At 46.6% G+C, this 15,878-nt stretch overlaps 1 long non-coding RNA gene across 1 annotated transcript; it reads right to left on the bottom strand.

Moving 5' to 3' along the window:
• Positions 1 to 790: 790 nt before the first annotated feature.
• On the bottom strand, positions 791 to 10,152 carry LOC116420295. Its single transcript, XR_004230596.1, has 3 exons — positions 9,826 to 10,152; positions 6,651 to 6,793; positions 791 to 1,107 (listed from the first exon to the last, which is right to left on the bottom strand). It is a non-coding gene; the product is annotated as an uncharacterized LOC116420295 (long non-coding RNA).
• Between the last annotated feature and the right edge of the window lie 5,726 nt (positions 10,153 to 15,878).

Raw genomic sequence — 15,878 nt, forward strand, 5'->3', positions numbered from 1 at the left:
CTGCGCGGAGCCCGGCGCCTGCGCAGATGGTCGAGCCACGACCACGGTGACCCATTCTGAGCTCTTACGTGCTCCCTAAAAGGCGAAGACCTTTATTTTCCCAGTGTATTACATTTGTTGCCACTCGTTTCAGTCACTCTTCCTGACCCTATTTGGGGCTCTCTAAGATCCTGGAATGGTTGGCCATTTGACAGATGAGGAAACTGAGGCAAGCAGGGTTAGGTAACTTTCCCAGGGTCACCTGAGACAGCGAGTAAGTGTCTGAGGCTGCATTTGAATTCAGGAAAAGGAGTCTTCTTGACTCCAGACCCGGCACTCTGTGCACTATGATCCCCCTCCCCCCCCACTCCCTCCCTCTATTAAGGGGTTTAAGAAATGCTTCTTCGATTTGACTTTCATCCTTCTCTCTGTGGCCTTCAACATGTCACTTGATGTGTGGCCTCAGTTTCTTATCTGTGAAATGAGGCCTTTACCTGGCCCTTGGTATGTTTTTTCACTCTTGAAGCTGAAGTGCAAGTCTGCCCCATACCTATTGAATCAAATCTTTCTTTAAGACAATTGCTTGTGCATTTCTACAGCACTGGTTCCAGTTTCTTAATATAATATATATTATTAATATATATATAATATAATATAATATGATATATGTATATATGTTCTTAATATAAAACCAGAATTCACTCATCATGCTGGGTGGCACCTTGTTCAGAGAGCCCTGAACCTGAAATCAGAAAAATCTTGGTTCAAAAACCTGCATCTAACACTTCCTCACTGTGTGATCCTGGGAACATCTCTCAGTTTATTGGAACTTCAGTGTTATCATCCAGAAAATGGGGATAATAAAGACACTTGTCTCCCAAGGTCACTATAAAAAGCATAGGATGCTCCTCAAAACACTGACACACCCAAAATCACTCTAGAAATATTAACTAGTATTATTAAATGAACTTTGGTACCTCTCATCAAAATCTGTATTTTTAATGTCCATTTCCAAACACTTGACGTGGTCAAGGAAGATTCGGGAAGTGAATTGGTGGAGTCCCTGTTGTGGAGTAGATAGTGTTCCCGGAGGAGCGAATACCTCTATCACCCTCTGAGATGGCAGACCTAGTAGTGGAGAGGAGACAGAGATGACAATGAATGTGGCTGGTATTTGACTTTAAAAATAACAAAACTCCGAGACCAAAACTACACGTGGATAACAAGTTATCTGGTTAGTGAATTAAACTGAATCCCTATCACACTGGTCTCCTTGAGATGCTTCCTGCTTCCTCTGGGATTCCCTTCAGGACCTCAGAAACAAAATGGGGCATCCCCACTTTCCAATAAGGAAGGAATCTTTTAGGAAATAGGAGACTTAAGCCTCAAATGATGTATCTGGCACCTAGATTGTTGGTTGATTGATCGATAGGTACTATTTAGGGTCCAAAAACACTAAGAAAATAAAGCAATCCAAAGCAGGGTTTTGGTGAGGATATAAATGGGCAGTTCTCAAAAAGGGTTCTAGGATTCTTCTCAGCAAGAACTAGCCTTGGAATACATATATGACCACCTGAGCTGAATGTTTGGAAAGACAGCAACCCTGTGTGAGCCACTTCTGGCCTGTCTAGGACATGGACTCCATGGTCAATGCTCCTCAAAAGCCACGCCTAAAGCTTTTGTGGAGCTAGTCATCAGCAGGGCTCATACACTGCCAGGTCATTCATTCAGGATCTCCTTTATACTTTGCTTATTTGTCTTAGTGATTTGGAGGGAGAAGGGAAAGCAGCAGGTTGTATAAGATGGTCCTTAAGGTTCCTCCAGCTTCAATATTCAAGGATTCTAAGTCAGATATCCCCCATGCCTTATGTTGGGAACCCCCTAGGTTGAAGAGCCTGTAGACTCCTACTTCAAATAAAGCTTTGAAATGATTAGATTTTCACTATTAATTAAAAATGCAAATTAAAACAATTCTGAGGTACCACTTCACATCTCTCAGATTGGCTAAGATGACAGGAAAAGATAATGATAAATGTGGGAGGGGATGAGGGAAAACTGGGACACTGATGCATTGGTGACAGACTTGGGAACTGATCCAACTATTCTGGAAAGCAATTCGGAGCTATGCCCAAAGATCTATAAAACTGTGCACACCCTCTGACCCAGCAGTGTCTCTACTGGATCTGTATCCCAAAAAGACGATAGAAAAAGGAAAAGGATCCACGTGTGCAAAAATATGGCAGCCCTTTTTGTAGTGGCGAGGAACTGGAAACTGAGTGGCTGCCCATGAGTTGGGGAATGGCTGAATGAGTTCTGGGATATGAATGCTATAGAATATTATTGTTCTATAAGAAACAATCAGCAGGATGATTTCAGAAAGACCTGGAAAGACTTAAATGAACTGATGTTAAGTGAAGTGAGCAGAAACAAGAGAACACCATACACGGTAAAAGGATTATGTGATGATCAACTGTGATTGAGGTGATTCAAAGCAATTCCAATAGACTTGGGATGAAAAGTTTCATCCACATCCAGAGAGAGAACTATGGAGACTGAACATGGATCAAAGCAGAGGATTTTCACTTTTTTGTTGTTATTTATTTGGTTTTTTCTGGTTTTTTCATCTTTTGGTCTGATTTTTCTTGTACAGCACGTACAATGTAAATGTGTAATATGCTTAGAAGAATTGCATGTTGAACCTATTGGATAATTTGCTGTCTGGGGAGGGAGAAAAATTTGAAACACAAGGTTTTGCAAAGGTGAATGTAGAAAACAATCTTTGCACGTATTTGGCAAAATAAAAAACCTTTTAGTTAAAAAATAAAATAAAATAAAAAATTAATGATTAGATTTTATTCAGCTTATGGAAAATGCCCCACTTCCTGAAACCGGAGACCTCATTTCCATAGTTCCAGGAGACAACAGAGCCCCATGGTTTGGACTGCTGTATACAAAGAGGTTCTATAAACAAGAGATACAAGCAGGGGCCAGAATTACAAGTACAGACATTAAGACTGTCCCTTCCTCCTGCTGCCACAGATGGATGTAAGCCATGCAGGGGGAAAAAACCCTGCTCAAACTATCAGAAAGAGTTGTGGCTTTTTGAGGGTATCATTACTTGAGAACAATCTGTTTGCAGCTTTCTCTAGTAACTTTGATCTGAACAACAAATGATCGATGGAAGAAACCTAGATGTGTGTGTGTGTGTGTGTGTGTCTGTGTGTGTGTGTGTCTGTGTGTGTGTGAGAGAGAGAGAGGGAGACACTATGGACAATCCACTATCCCTTCCTCAAGAGTTCCCTTTGATCTTTTGGTTCACAAAAGGGAAAAGTTGCATAGGAGGAAAAATCCACTTAGGAAACAACAAAAGCATTATAATCATACCAGAAATAGAGATATAAGATATAGATTTTTTTTCAGATCCTCTTCAGAACGGAAGTACCATGCTAGTAATTGCCATGTTGAGAGCATAATAAAGAATGGCTCTCCATTCCAGGGATAGCACTGCCATTCTGAGCTGACTCCATGTTCACCTGGAAACGTTCCAGTTTTGGGAAGAAATGTCAGGGATGATCGTAGCCCCAATACTAAAGTTACGCCCGCCTGTCGAAGCTCAGGCTGGCCTCTGTCATTGCAATCTGAAGACAGAATTAGTAGAAAGTGCTAAAGGAGGGGGCATCAGAACACCTGGGTTCTAATGGCAACTGTGCCACTCGTTGGGTGTATACTCCAATGGGTTCAAATGCCCTGTGGGCCTCATGGTATCATTGGAAGCATCAAATGGAATAAGAGATGGGAAGGCTCTTTGAAGAGTTGAGCACTGCATTACCCTTTAAAGCACATTCACATCCCCCATATACCACTATAGAAATGGACACACTTATGTAACATACTATAACATATCACCTGGGGGACTTTGTGTCACAGGAAGGGGTTTGTGCCACCCAGGGCAGGAAGTGTATTTAAAAAATAACAGCTTAGTGTTGCAGACCAAGGTCTCTGCTTTGGGCTCATCTGCTTCTGACTGGGAATGTCAAGGCCAGAGTTGGGCTCTGTTATCAGCGAAAAGCTACAAATCATTTCTATTCCCTTCCTTGTTCTCCTCAGGGAATACAGTGTTGCTTGTTAGGAATCCCTGGCTCCTCTGGCTTGCACGTCCCTATCTCTTCACTCTTTCTTCCTTCTCCCTTCCCCACTGGCAAAAATGGTGTCCACCATCCTCTGTTCTTGGGGGGTTCCTCCCTTACCCACCCCGTGGCCACCTGGGCCCAAAGTTCCAGTCTGGGTCTTCCACGTTGGAGAAAAGAAAGGAGTGATGGCAAAGAAATGCAAAAGCCCCTGGCTTTCTGGTACTCCTTTGGGGGTGACCCGAAGCTGGGGGCCAGTGAACGACAGGGAAATCCCAAAGTGGCCCAGGCCTGGCCTCAGCATTATGGGGCCTTTTGTCAGGCCGACGGTGACTGGGCACCAGCTTTGCCATGGGTGTGGGGCTTTACTAGGAGGGTCCCTGCCCCCAAGGGGCTCACAGAGTCTTTGTGGGGGAGGATAAAAGACACACACAAATGGGGAGGGTACAAGAAAAAAATGTGACAGTGAAGGAGTGATCCAGAGAGAGGAGAGGTTCAGATTGGAGGGAATCAGGGAAGGCTTCTCGGAGGTGATGCCTGAACTGGTCCTAGGAGAAGGGGGAGTTGAGCAGGTTGTGGTGAGGCAGACCGTGGGGGAACAGAGAGGCTCCACAAATGCACAAGGGAGAAGAGAGACCCAAGGAGGGCGCAGAGGACCAGGGAGGCCCAGGGCTCAGGCTGTAGGAGGACAGCTTGGCTTCCACTGGGGCAGAACCTGAAATGCCAGGCTCAGGAGAGCATCAGGACCAAATAGAGGAAGGCTATGTGGGCAGGGGAGAGGCTGGGTCAGAGAGCCGGAGAAGGAGCCCCATTGTCTTGGCAACTATTGGGCCGGGACGAGCCGGACAGGGGAGACCAGAGTCGGGGTGCCCAAGCCAGGGGGCTCTGGGATGGCCCAATGCCAGGCGCTCGGGGCCTTTCTGAGAAGGGTGGCTCTGGGAATGGCCAGGACATGCTGCCCACGTGCTGTCTCAGTTGGCTCTTGCCAACTGACCTTTGCTGATCATTTCGGGGCAAGAGTCTCCAGCAGGCTCCCGGGCTCCCTGACTTTTCCTACTTCACATCCCTGAAGTAGTCAAGGAAGGAGGGTTCCTGCTGATAGTCTAACAATGCTGCAAAGTCTGGAGAGCCAGGGCAGAGTGAGCCACGGCTTGTGGGCCAGAGGTCAGTACAGGACATGGCAGGAAGGGGTGACAGTGGCAGAACTCCCCGCTCACAGGATCAGGGAAAATAGGGAGAGTGGAAAAGAGTGGGGAATGGTTGGGGGGAAGAGTGGGTCCTGATTTTAATGCTGAAAACCCTGGACCATGAAGCCTGGGCCTCCGGATCTCCTCACCCCTGAACTACTGCAATAGTTGGCTGCTTTGGGGTTCTGCCTCCAGTCTCACTCCCCATTCACAGCCATCCTCCACTCAGCACCCAAAGGCCTCTCCCCCGGGACAGCTCTGGTCCGTCGCTTCCCTTCTCACTAAGCTCCGTGGCTTCCCATCACCTTCAGGAACAAAAGCAAAACCCTCGGTTCAGGATTCCAAGCCCTCCCTGACCTTGCTCCTGCCTTCTTTTCCTGTCTACACTCTCCCCCCATCTACACCGGCCTCCTGTGCTTTCCTCCCACAAGACTCTCTCTCTCCCAGCTCTGGACATTTGGCCTTGGCGCTGCCCAGATTGCTCTCCCTCCTCCCCTCTGCCTCCCGCTTCCCTGGCTCCCTTCCCGCCCCCCTTCTAGAGAAGCCTTTCCCAGGCCCCCTCCAAGCTCCTGCCTTCCTTCTGAGAGTTTCTCCAATGTGTCCTGCCCATATTCTGTTTTCACTTAGCTGTTGCCATCTTTTCTTCCCCAGAAGAGGGTAAGGTTTTTGAGAGCGGGTCGTTTTGTGGGCTTTCTTTGTGTCCCATGGCTTAGCCCAGGGCCTGGCACACAGTAAGTGCTTAATGAGTGCTGCTTTGAATCGACTTGACCCTCATCCAGCTGTGATAGAAGCAGCTGGCAATTAGTCTGCTTGCTCTGCCAAGAATCTTCACAACCTTCACCAACTCATTTTATCTCTCTGGGCCTCAGTTTCCTTGTCTGTAAAAGGAAATGATTTGAGGGGCCCCGGTGTATTTTCTCACTCTTAAGTCTACTTGTCACTTTGCCGTGGATCTTATCATGCTTTAAGTAGCTGGCTTTTGCATTTCCACATCAGTAGCCCCGATATCTCTCTATATAAATTGGGGTTCCCTTCATCTGAACTTGGAACCAGGAAAATTTTAGTTCCAAGCTCCTCCTAGGAGGAGCTTTCCGATCTAGGGAAGCTTCTCAATGTCTTTGAACCCAGGTTCCTCATCTGGAAAATAAGACTTATAATGGCACCTGCTTCCCGGGACCACTCTGGAGGGCACGAGATGCTCTTCAAAACACTCTGTGTAGCTAATTTCTATATAGAAATATTAGCAAATATCATTAAATGAACATTGGTACCTCTTAGGGGCAAGAGATAATAGATGCAAAATACCCCGAAGACCTTAAATCCTTGTCTCCATATCAGCTATTATTATTAAACATACCTCATTGCCTCTGATCCAAAGCAGTATGTTTAATGTCCATTTCCATCACTTAGTGTGCAATAATAGTCCGTTGGTAAGGAAAGGCTTCCCAGGGGCCTCTATGAGATGTGAGGAAATTGGCCTGTCACTCTGAGGCACCAGATCTGCCGAGAGAAGCCAGTAAGAATAGGGGATTATAATGGGATGTAAAACCCAAGAAACACCGAGAGCAGAAGATGGAGCCGCCATGGCCTCCCCATCGGTGGCTTTGGGATGCCTCTTGCCTCCTCTGGCATTACCTCCGGAAGCTTGGCCACACGACCCCAGGAGGAAGGATTTTATTTTTGGAAATGGATGAAAGTCATTCAAACCCCAAGCAAAAGACCTGGCGCCTCGGTGGATTTTTGCTTATTTGATTTCTGGGATGCTGGGTGAACAAAGAAAACCTAAAGCAGGTTTCTGGTCAGGATCTAAATGGACTGAATTCCCAAAGAGGGTTCTGGGAGTTTTCTGAGCAAGAGCGAGCCTTGGGATACAATCCGCCCTTTCACACCACGACTGTCACCATCATTTTTTCAACAAATTGGCCTAAGAAATTAAATGGGAATTTGGGGAGAGTTTTGTGGAAGTGTAAATGACACAAGAAGGCCAGCAGGTGACACTGTGCCTATGAGCAAATTTTACGATAATGTTCTATAAACATCACAGAGAAGAAAAAGAAAAAAAAATAGATTTCTCCTCCGGTATGAAAGGAGGGCCAGAAAAATTTAGGCAGATTTGTCAAATTCTGGGGGTATGGGATCTTTACCCCTGGGAGGTGGAAGGGTTAACTGAACATCTGTAGCTGCCTAAAGTGAGGGTTTTGAAAGATGGACAGCAACCCCTTCTGGCCTGTTTAGGTCATGGAATTTGCAGGCAATATTCCTCAAAAGTCAAGCCTAAAGGCCCTCTTGGAGTTCATCCCTTGTATCTCCAGACCATTCATTAGGGGCTTCTGTCCCATTTTTGCTTATGTCTGTTTCAGTCCAACTTCTGCAGTGGTTTATGGGGAGAAGGGAGACAACAGATTATATAAGATGGGCCTTAAAGTCCCTCTAGATCTAATAGTCAATGATTCTAAGGTAAGGGATCCTCTTTTTTGTTGTGGGGCCCCTTGGCCTAAATACTCGTCAGAATAAGGCTTTCATGTTGTATTTCATTCAGCGTATGAAACCTTTTCCTAAGATGGAGGAGATCTGTTTCCAGGGCAACAGGAAACACGACAGCCGTGGATTGGGCTTCCGGGTGCAAAGAGATTCTGTAAACAAAGAATGGATTTTGCTTGGAGTAGGAGCCAAATTCATCAGTTAGTTTGAGTTAATCTTAATACCAGGAAATGTCTCAAAAGATGTGAGTGCTCATTATCCCTTTGGTCTGGTGCAGTGATTGCCAGCCTTGTGTCTGTGGATTCAGTCCAGTCTCCCCGGTCCATCTGCAGACATTTCACTAGCAAAAGGCATTTATTTCTTACGGTCCCTAATCTGCCTCTCGTCTCCCAAGGGGGTTGTCACTTCAGCTCTAGGTTGCCAGGGGAACGGCACCTAATCAAAATTGGTTTCTCTGGTGGAAAAAGGTTATCTCGTCACCTCCGTGTGCACATCACTCCCCCCTTTGCTTAGTGGAATCGTCCGGTTCTTATAATTCAACCTGTGTTTTTGATGAGCAAAAAATCATATTGATGGATATTGCTTGGTTTTGTGTGTAAAAGTACCAGGGAATCAGACTGGCTTGTTCCTGCTGATACAGATGAAGCAGGTTCTGGCCAGCTGCAGGGAGAGGAGAAAAGCTCAGGTTTTGTCTGGAGAGATAATGACTGTTGGGTTCAAATTGGATCCCTCATTTGGCAGGATCAGACAAGGGTTTCCCAATGCTGCAGCGTACAATTTGTGGGGATGCTTGTTAAATGAATGAATGCATGGAGCCAGAACAGCTTTCTCACATTTGCAAGCAAAACATTTTAGAACGAGAAAGAAACTCATTAATATTCTGGGGATGAGGATTTCTCGAAACGAACCACCAGAGGAATTATTTTAAAAAGTTGAAAATGCCAGCCCTGAAAGCTTCACCTTCTGGAACTGCTGTGAGCTAGAAACCATTTTGACAAGTATAAAGTCAGTCACACAAAGAGTAGGTATCTGGCCCCACTGGCCTTGATGTCACATTGTTAACTCAAAGCATAAGAAAGAACAACAATCTCACTCATTAGCTTCAATTTCTATACTTTTCATCACACATCCTAATATTTGCTGAATGACTTTAGAAAATCTCCATTATTGACCAGTAATCCCTAATTTCAACAATCAGATGAAAAAAATCTCAAAACATAAAGCTCCAAAATATTTATCTACCTTTTAATTTTAAAATAAACTTTTTCTTTAAAAAAAAATCTCTTTTCTGGGCATACACCCCCTTATGGTCTCTGCCTGACAAATTTCACTTGCAATTTCAATCCACCAAGGCATCCCAGCCCATCACCAGCATTAGTTTGGAACAAATGGTTTAAGAAAAAGAAAGGAGAGAACAAACAACCCTAAGAAGGGAAGAAGTCATGATCCCCTTTTTCCTTAACCCTTGTCCTCTTCCTCTCTGATTTTCTAGGGCATTGTGAGAAGCATCAGACCTACTGCTCCTTCTCCAGAGGCTTCTTTGCAGTATTTGCTTCATCTTAACAGCCATTTTTTTTAATCCTCCTGTGCCTTGTTGGTTATACATGGAGTCCGGGAGGTTGCCCTTCTCCCAAATGTTGAAAGTCAGGGCAAGCACTGAGGAATCCATGTTTTCTGCCTTTTTCCAGAGAGGACTAGTTCCTTTCCATAGAGGGCTACTCCTCCAGAGTGTGAGCCTCTCTCCTCTGTTCCCCAGCTTCTTCCAGGACCTTTACCCCATTTTCCACTAGGTGACTTAGTGGATAGAACGCTGAAAGACTCATGTTCCTGACCTCAGACTCCTCCTAGTTGTCCACTTACTCTGGACAAGTCACCTCATCCTGTTTGCCTCAGTTTCCTCATCTGTAAAATGAGCTGGAGAAAGAAATGGCAAAGCACCACAGTATTTCTCCCAAGAAAACCCTATATGGGGTCACGGAGAGTTAGACACAACTGAAAACTGTGACAAACCGAATTATGACAAAAGGTGCATCTGTAATTCTAGAGATTACCTGCAAGGAGGTCTTCTATCAGCCTTGTATGCCCTCCATTCCCTCGGAGCATGGGCTTCTGCATCTGATCCCAGTTGCCTCAGCCGTGACTCCCGCTCAGCACTGCCGGCGCTTCTGCCCTCGCTGGCTTCTATGGAGAAAACGTGAGGTCGGCTGAGTCTGAGCCTTGGGACGTCACGTATCACTGTCCGTGGTTTCTATGTCTCCACAGCTCGTGAGCCTTGGCTCTACCTCTTCAATGTAACTGTCTACAGTCTTTGCATCTACACCCCTCATCTGTGTCCGTTCCTGAACACATTGTTGCACCCTGAGGAAGAACACAACAGGCTTTTCTCTTGTTACAATGTGTTAAGGACATAATCACTAAAGACACAATAACATTTAGCTAAAATGTGTATACATTTGTGCGGATCACCTGATGGGGGCTCGAGGACTGTGTCCATTGTCACTGCAGCAATGGATACTCAGTTTCTGAGTCGGTATCATCACTGTTGAGCTCAGAAGCCACTCTCGCCTATCCAGAGCCAGCCTCCCAGAATTCTTCTCCTAGATGATACATGACTGGAATAAATGCCAATTTGGGGTCCGCTATCTCTCTAGCACAGGGGGGTATGGCTTCAGCCTTACACATAGATGAAACAGCATCCCGGATTTAATTATGAACTTCACTCTTTTTATAATAATAATAATAAACATTTATAGAGCTATGGTTTACCGTGACACTACGCTAAGTGCTTTATCGTTCTCTTATCTGATCCTCATAACACCGAGCAGTAGAGACCATTATTATCCCCATTTTACAAATGAGTGAACTGAGGCAGAGGGGAAGTGACTCGACCAGGATCACATGACTAGTGCCTGAGGCTAAGTGAGAATTCAGGGCTTCCTGATTCCAGGTCCAGCACTCTATCCACCTGCCACCTAGTTATCTTTTGGTTTCTAATTTCCGGGTTCAAGCTCAGCTTCTCATCACTATTCCTTCACAGGGAAGCAAAACTCAAGACTACCTTTCCACCAAATATCAATTCCACAAAGAACATACGTAGAACATATCTTTTATTGCTGTTGTTGTTTAGTCAATTTATTGCATCCGACTCTGTGACCCCATTTGGGGTATTCTTGGCAAAGATACCAGAGTGCTTTGCCATTTCCTCCTCCAGCTCATTTTACAAATGAGGATACTGAGGAAACCTGCCAGCTGTGGAACTCTAAATTGTAAGTGACAAATGTTCATTTTTTTAGGTGTAATTGGGGAAAAATATCTTTAAAAGAAAAATTTCTCTAAGCCACTTCTGATTAGAGAAATACAAATTAAAACAACTCCAGATACCACCTCACATCTATCAGATTGATAAATAAGTTAGAAAAGGAAAATGATAAATGTCGGAGGGGATGTGAAAAATAGGGACACTAATGCGTTATTGGTAGAGTTGTGACCTGATCTGGAAACCAATTTGAAACTCTGCCCAAAGAGCTATAAAACGATCCCTACCCTTTGATCTAGCAATATCACCACCGAGCCTGTATCTCAAAGAGATTAAAGAAAAAGGAAATAATATATGGAAAGAAATATTTATAGTAGTTCCTTTTGTGATAGAAAAGAATTAGAAATGGACTGGATGTCCATCAATCGGAGAGGGACTGAGTATAATGGAATATTATTGTACAATAAGAAATGACTAGCAGGAGGCTTTCAGAAAAACCTGGAAAGCCACAAACTGATGCAAGGCAAAATGAGCAGAGCTAGGAGAACGTTGTACATGGTAAACAGCAATATTGTGCAGCGATGAACTGTGAGTGACTTATTCTCAGCAATACAATGATTCAAGACAATTCCAAAGGACTTAAGATGAAAAATGCTCGCTATCTGTAGAGAAAGAAATGATGGAGTATGAATGCAGAAGGAAGCATGCTTTTTTAAACTTTATTATTTTTTGGTTTGTGGTTTTTTTTTTTTTTTTTTTTTTTTTTGCAATATGACTAGTATGGAAAGGTTTTTACATCTGTATAATCTATATCAAATTGCTTTCCTTCTCAAAGAAGAAGGGAGAGATTTGGAACTCAAAATGTAAAAAAAAAGTTAATGTTTTTGTTAATTGAGGGGAAAATGAAAATTAAAAGAAGAAGACATTGGGCCACTCAAGGAAAAACATGGCGGAACATCATAAGAACAGGGTATTTTTTTTAATTTTAAGGTTTTTAGAACAAAAACCCAACAACACCAGAAAGAAGCCATGGTTTCTTGTGAAATAAGTGACCAGGAGTTACTGATATTTTCCTGTCGATGGGTTTCTCATATGTAAGGGATGTTGTGCAAATGTTGTATTTTACCCAGGTACATTATATGTATCCGTATGGTTCTGTAAAATGGGGCTTTCCAAGAGGTACAAATAGATACCTCCAGAGGGATCAAACTCAAGGATCTGCAGAGTTCAGTGGGACCAGAACCAGATTAAAATGCAATTGGGAAATGTTTGTAAGTCAATATGGGACCATTTGCGTTTGCTCTAAAGTAGGAGTGGGGAACGCTTTTTCTGTCCAGGGCCATTTGGATATTTGTAACATCATTGGCAGATCATACAAAATGAGAACTCAAGCACTGGGACGTTGTTGTACTTAGCTTTCAGCTCATCGTTTCCTGCCTCTGCTTTAGCAAATGATTTCCTGGACCTCATATGGCCCGCAGGCTCGATGTTCAATCCCTGCTCCCCTTTCAGGAAAGAGAAACTGAGTCCCAAAAGTAAGGAAAGCTCTCCCTCCCATCCTGTCAAAATCCCTCCAGTCCATCTTTTTATGTTATAAACAAAACCTGAAGAGGAAAAGAGAGCTTCAAAACCCTCGATTTCAAGCCCTTTATTTTCTATAGACGGGAAACAGACCTAGGGAGAGGATGCAAGTGCCGGATATCGAAGTCACACCTAGCAAGTAGCAGGGACGGATCTCCAAGCTGATCCTGTTAGCTCCCTGCATTCGGTCCAGACGCTACGAAGCTATTGGCCAACATCTCTCCTTATTGGAGCCGGTGAATGGCAATGAGGGGTGAGGGCTGGATGTGTGTGGGTATGTGGTTTTATATTCCTTTCTCAAGCCAGGACATGTTTAAAATTAGCCTTGACCTTTGAGGGGGGAAACTCGGGAGAAAGATTTACAGGCAGTTTTAGCAAGAGCTAGCAACAGCTGATTGCAGCCTAACTCCCCCCCCCACCCCCTCCATCGGGCCTCCCCTCACTGTTCCTTGCCTCTTCTGGCCAAGCCAGGCCCCAGCCTCCCCTATCCAAGAGTGCTCTCCTGGCTCTCCACTCTCCTGGGAGAACAAGCCCACGGCAACTTTACCCCACTTTCAAATCGAAAGGCCCCACTGGGCTTGTCTCGGTGAATTAGCTAAACGATGGAGGACCAAAGAAGAGTGAAGAGAGCAGGTAAGGGTAGGGGGCATAAAGGCTGGCAGAGGAAGGCACAGAGGACTGGGGAGGAAGCAGAAACTGGGCAGAGCTGGCAGGGTGAGGCTCCTTCTCCACCAGGAGAAGTCAAAAACCCCAAGGGTTGGAGAAAGGCGAAACTTCCAGGGAAGGTTCCTCATTTGGATGGCCCTCTGAAACACACCAGATTTGGAGGAGCCCATGGTGGAGGCGTGGGCCAGTCTGACCTTGAGCGAGCCCTTCAGAGACTCAGTTTCCCCTTCCCCCAAACCACCACCTGGATACCAAACTGGAGGCCTTTGGGTAGTCCTTTTTGTTCACTAATTAGACCACGGGGCTCTTCCTTTGCCTCAGGCCTCCCTGACTCTTTGCCGATGTGACAAGGGTCATCGTCAGTGATCCGTGGGCCTCAGTTTCTCCCTTTGTAACTCTAGGGTCAAACTGTAGGACCTTTAAGTGTCTTTCTGGGTCCCTTTCCCATCTCAGTCTCTAAGGGAGTTGGATTCCCCGGTCACTGACCTCTAACCCTGAGTTCTCCCCTGGGTAAAAGGTGGGACTGGATCTCTGAGCCAATTAGCATCTTCCTCCACCACTTAGTCTGTCCAGCAGGAGGGGCAGAGTGTAGCAGCCTGAAAGTCAGGAGGGGCAGGACACTGGCTGAACTGGAGTGGCCATGTTGTTGCCCCTCTCTGGGCTGGTTTCCTGGCCTGTAAAATAAGAGTAGAAAGAGTCAAACGTCCACTCTTTTCTATGGTGTCCAACCCCATTTTGGGGTTTCCCCGGCTAAGACACTGGAGTGCTTGATCATTTCCCTCTTCAGCTCATTTTACAGATGAAGAAACTGAGGCAGGCAGGGTGATACACCGGGCCCGGGTCACACGGCTTAAAAGTGCCTGGAGATGGATTTAAGTATCAACTCTGGCTACTAACCAGTCTTGTGACTCAGGGCAAGCCCTTTCCCTCAGAACTTCAGTTTTCTCCCTGTGATGTGTAAGGAAGAACAACACGTCCTCCTCAAATATGCCCGGCTCCCTCACAGAGCTCTTGGGAAAGGATCGCAGTGTTCTTTGTAAAACCCAGGGAGAGTGTGAGCCGGTCCAGAACTCTGCCTGGGGCCATGACAGTCAGGGGCCAAGAAAGGGATCCCAATGGCTTTTAATCTTGGAGCTGGGAGGAGAGAAGGGTTGGGGTCACACAGAGCCACAGGGGAAGGGGTCTAATGCTGGAGAGATGGGAGAAGGGGTCACGGAGCCAGAGAGAGATACACAGAGGAGACACAATGAAGGAGAGACAGGGACGCACAGAGAGGGATGTGAGGGGGACACAGGGAGAGGCAGAGAGAAGGGGGAACAAGAAACAAGAGCCAGAGAGACCCACAGAGAGGGGAAGATAAAGGGAGAGAGTGAAAAAAGAGGGAGAAAGAAAAGGAGGGAGAGAAAAAGAGGGAGAGAGAGAAGGGAGAAAGAAAGAGAGAGAAGGAAAGGGAGCAAGAGAGAAAGGGAGGACGGAGAGCGAAAGGAAGAGAAAGAGGGAGAGAGTGAAAGAGCTAAGCCCCAGGCCACAGCCCCATTGGAGCTGCAGGCAGGCAGGGGGCCACGCTGAGACCAGCGCCAGCTTTGGGCCCCCTTCTTAAGGGGTCGGAGAACCAGGGGTGGGAACGGGGCCAGACTTTGGTAGCTGAGAGGGCCGGAGGCCCATGGGCCCTGCACGTGGGAGGGGGGAGGCTGCTGTGTGGTCTGCCTCCCGGCCAGGGACCGAGCTGTCCTACTTAGGGGCATGCTCCGAGCCCTGGCTGGGCAGCTCAGTGCAATCCCAGCAGCCCGGCTCCCTTGCACAGTTCCCTCCGCAAGTCCCTTCCCTCGCCCCACCAATGGTGCTGGACCTGTTCTCTTCTGTCCCTTCTTTCTCCTTCATGTCTGTCCTCTTTCCCTCAGTTCCTCCAGCCGTCTTTTCCTTCTTCTGTTTTAATGTGTCTCTCTTCTTCCCTTCCTTCTTTCTTTCTATTCTGAAACATACAGGTATCCCTTCCTCTTTCCTCTCGGGCCTCCTGTTATCTATCCTTCGAAGCTTCCTTCGTACTTTCCCCTGCCTTCCTCCCACCTCCCCCTCCTCCTGGCCTCCGGAGGTCAAGGTATTTGGGTTGAGAATGGGGTCCCTCCCAGGGCCGCGGCCACCTCTGCCCTCTCTGACCCCAGGGGCCGCCCTGTAAGCAGGGAGCGGCGGGGGGGGGGGGGACTTGCCGACACCCAGAGCCCTCTATCTATTGGCAGCCCGGGAGGCAGAGGGAGGAGAGGAGAAGGGCAGAAGGAGGAGGGCCTTGGGCTTGGGTTTGGAGGCCCCAGACCTGTCCTCCCTGGGGCCACCTCCACAAGGAGGGCACAGGGGAAGGACAACATTACAAACAGCCCCCTCCCCCAGGGCCCTCCCCAGCAAAGCACAGCCGCCTGAGCCCCAGCCAAGGCAGTCTGGGACCTGGGAATAGCAGACTGAGGTGGGAAAGTGGCGAGAGAGAGAGAGAGAGAGAGAGAGAGAGAGACTGAGAGACAGAGAGGGACAGGGAGAGAGACAGAGGTGAGAGACAGAGAAACGTGAGAGACAGAGAGAGATTAAGTGAGAAATTGAGAGAGGGAGAAA

This window comes from Sarcophilus harrisii, chromosome X (assembly GCF_902635505.1).
Source record: "Sarcophilus harrisii chromosome X, mSarHar1.11, whole genome shotgun sequence".
Classification (NCBI taxonomy): Eukaryota; Metazoa; Chordata; class Mammalia; order Dasyuromorphia; family Dasyuridae; genus Sarcophilus; species Sarcophilus harrisii.